The following is a 3,717-nucleotide window of genomic DNA, read 5'->3' on the forward strand; positions in this document are numbered from 1 at the left end:
AACTTTCACTTGCATTTTGGGAATGAAAACCTTCCAGTTCTTCTTCAAAAAACTTTTAACAGTCCCACACTGTTTAGTATAGTGGTTAGGAGCGCGGACTCTAATCTGGGAAGGCCAGGTTTGATTCCCCACTCCTCCACATGCATCCAGCTGGGTGACCTTGGGTCAGTAACAGCTCTCTCAGAGCTGATCTCTCAGAGCTCTCTCAGCCCCACCTACCTCACAGGGTGTCTGTTGTGGGGAGAGGAAGGGGAGGAGATTGAAAGCCACTCTCTTCCTCCTCCTCCTCCTCTCCCAGAAATATCTTCCCCCTTTTAACCAAAGAAACAGCTAAAAAGAATTCTGAATGCACAGAAATAACTTTTCATCAGCCGGTTGCTGGAGGCGTCAAATTATGCAAACTCCCGTTAGGCAAGCGGCAAAAAATTCTGTGCGACCTGAAAGCTTGCATCCTCTTACGCAAAGTGTTGGGCAGTTTTTGGAAACTTTAGTGGTACCTTTTAGTAGAATATTGGAGACACACGCCAGCAACTTCCTTGGCTGGGGGTGGGTGGGGATTTGGAGCTAAACTTCTAGCTCTGGTGATGAGCTGGGACTGGACTAACCCCCCGGGTTACTCTGGCCTGGCCCGGCAGGGGTTACTCTGGCCGGGGTGTGTGTGTGTGAATCTGGCCTGTTACAGCCGGCCAGATTAACCCGGGGTTACTCTAGGCTAGGCCAGAGTAACCCCTCTGGGGTTATTCTAGGCTAGGCCAGAGTAACCCTGGGGTTACTCTGGCCGGGGGGTTAATCCGGCCTGTTACACCTGGTTTCGCCCCACACTTGTCCTGGGATGAAGGGATGCTGTTATAACCAGGGATAAATGCAAGGTATTGTGTCCCGAGTTGTACTCTGATAAAACCAGGGATGAGATCCAAGTGCAGAAAGGACCACCACAGTCCTTAGGAGAGCCAGTTTGGTGTAGTGGTTAAGTGCGCGGACTCTAATCGGGGAGAACCGGGTTTGATTCCCCACTCCTCCACATGCACCTGGCTGGATGACCTTAGGCAAGCCTAGTTCTGATAAGAGCTGTTCTCAAAAAAGAGCCGTTTCTGTCAAGAGCTCTCTCAGCCCCACCTACCGCACAGGGTGTCTGTTGTGGGGAGGGGAAGGGAAAGGGGTTTGTAAGCCGCTTTGAGACACCTTTGGGTAGTGAAGGGTGGGGTATAAATTCAACCTCCTCCTCTTCTTCTCTTCAACAGTGGCTCAATGGCATGTCATTTGCCTCCATGCCATGAAAAGCTTTACCTGCCCATTTCCACACAAGAAGCCTCTTTTAAAGGGACAGGACATTTTCCTCCAGGCCCTCAGCCAATCGGGTTCATTTTAGGCTTCCTAACTAGGGTTGCAATAGGCCTGCTGGCGAGGGATGGTAGGCACACTTACCGGGAGCGGAGAGGAACCTGGAAATTAATGCAACATGCCTATGTAACCTGGAAGTGGTGTAGGCTTGTTGGAGACATCGGGGTGGGGTTTGAAAACGCTACAGCAAGAATGCTAGGCCCAGAACTGTTAGGCCAAAATGCAAGGAGGCTCTGACTGAGAGATACCCTGATTTTTTTTAGAACTCTTCTTATATCACAATCAATAGGTATTATAAGAACGAAGTTTGAGTCTAGTGGCACCTTGAAGACCAACAAAGTCAACACTAAAGGATTTCAGACACGAATAAAACTTGGTTGGACTGAAAAAGGCGCCACCGGACCTGAACTTTGCTCTGTTGCTTCAGACCAACACCTGCATCTACAAACATTAGAATTGGCTTGAGTGTTTTCCAAAGGGTCAAAGTTCTTCCCGCGCATGGCCACAGCCGCTCCCTACAACAGCCCGGACTCATCTCAGGATTGCGGAAGAGAAAGGCAGAGAGAACCTAATGAGTTCACGGCGAAAGAGAAATCTCAACTGGAGACTTCCGCCTGAAGCTGCCTTATCCTGAACCAGACCCCTGGAGGTCAGCATTGTCTGCTCAGACGGGTAGTAGCTCTCCAGGGTCTCAGGCGGAGGTCTTTCCCATCACTTACTGCCTGGCCCTTTTTAACTGGAGATGCCGGGGATCGAACCTGGGACCTTCTGCATACCGAGCAGATGTTCTACCACTGAGCCACAGCCCCACTTCATGGCTCTCCAGGGTTTCAGGCTGAGGTCTTTTACATCACCTCCTGTCTGGTTCTTTTTAAATGGAGATGCCGGGGATCGAACCTGGGACCTTCTGCATGCCAAGCAGAGGCTCTGCCACTGAGCCACAGCCCCACTTCATGGCTCTCCAGTGTCTCAGGTGGAGGTCTTTCCCATCACCTCCTGCCTGGTCCTTCTTAACTGGAGATGCCGGGGATCGAACCGGGGACCTTCTGCATGCCAAGCAGAGGCTCTTCCACTGAGCCACAGCCCCACTTCATGGCTATCCAGGGACTCAGGCTGAGGTCTTTCCCATCACCTCCTGCCTGGTCCTTTTTAACTGGAGATGCCAGGGATTGAACCTGGGCCCTTCTGCATGCCAAGCAGAGGCTCTTCCGCTGAGCCACAGCCCCACTTCATGGCTCTCCAGGGTCTCAGGTGGAGGTCTTTCCCATCACCTGCTGCCTGGTCCTTTTAACTGGGGATGCCGGGGATTGAACCTGGGATCTTCTGCGTGCTGAGCAGAGGCTCTTCCGCTGAGCCACAGCCCCTCCACCTTACGGCAGGCTCATAGCCCTTACCACTCCTGCTGACCTGAGAATTCAATAAGATACATCCTGTAAAAAACAAACCAACCTGGAAACCAGAACTGGGATGGCGGACAGCCCTCGGGCAACTAGAAGGAAGCACCTCTCCGCAGCAAGAGCGGGAGCGCGCCACCGCTGGCTACCTGCCCAGCGTCACGCCTGAAATTCAATCTCACCATCAAGCGCTTCGCCTGGAACCATGTAATTAACCCGTGTAACTCACCAACGCAGAACAAGGCAAAGGAAGCTCCAAGGGCGACAGCAACGGAGCATTCCGAGGCCGAGGAACTGAACGCTCCCAGGCACTGTTGAACAACCTGACGCATGCACACACCCCTCTCTAAGTATTTTCCAAGGCCTTTGATTTCACAGCCCTAATCGCCTGTCATCTTTCACAACCGCACGACGCTGCTATTCTCTGTCAGGCAACTTTCCGAGCACTGGCCGCTGCCAAAACAGCGTGCAGGGATGGCGACGGGGTTGGGCTCGAGTGGCTAGCGCAGATGCCGCCCTGAACTCCCTGCTGGAACAGGGGCAGCCAAATCAGTTAAAATAAACTTGGATTCACGCCAATTCCACTTCCAGCAGGAGGCAGGGTGTGCAGCCCTGGTCAACGGCTCTCGTTACAGGAGGATCGCTGTAACGAAACAACACAGGGCGATGGTTTATGTGTATGCAAGCTGATAGTCTTGCCAGTTGCTGGCTTAGGCCCTGGGGATTCCAATCGCTGCTCCTCGGATCACAGCCTATCCGGGGTCCTAACGGAAGCTAAGTGCCCCAAAGTCCAGTTTTCCGCCAACACCTTCCCTCCTGGGCACCGCCGCCTCCCCGGCATTAAAAGCACAGATTGCACCCTAGAGAAATGATCTTGCCAACCCACGCCACGCACGTCCAAGGGCTTGAATTGGAGGGTCCAACGGTGGGCGCTTTGCGCCAGAACAAGAGCCTCTCTTCCCCTGTGTTGCAAAGGCAACTC

General features: G+C 52.9%; 1 non-coding gene across 1 annotated transcript; it reads right to left on the reverse strand.

The window, feature by feature from the left end:
* Window positions 1–2,078: 2,078 nt before the first annotated feature.
* Window positions 2,079–2,150, reverse strand: TRNAT-GGU. The gene has a single exon. It is a non-coding gene; the product is annotated as a tRNA-Thr (tRNA).
* Window positions 2,151–3,717: the final 1,567 nt, after the last annotated feature.

The sequence above is a fragment of the Gekko japonicus genome, unplaced genomic scaffold, assembly GCF_001447785.1.
Source record: "Gekko japonicus isolate JY-2015 unplaced genomic scaffold, Gekko_japonicus_V1.1 scaffold2296, whole genome shotgun sequence".
NCBI classification, from domain to species: domain Eukaryota; kingdom Metazoa; phylum Chordata; class Lepidosauria; order Squamata; family Gekkonidae; genus Gekko; species Gekko japonicus.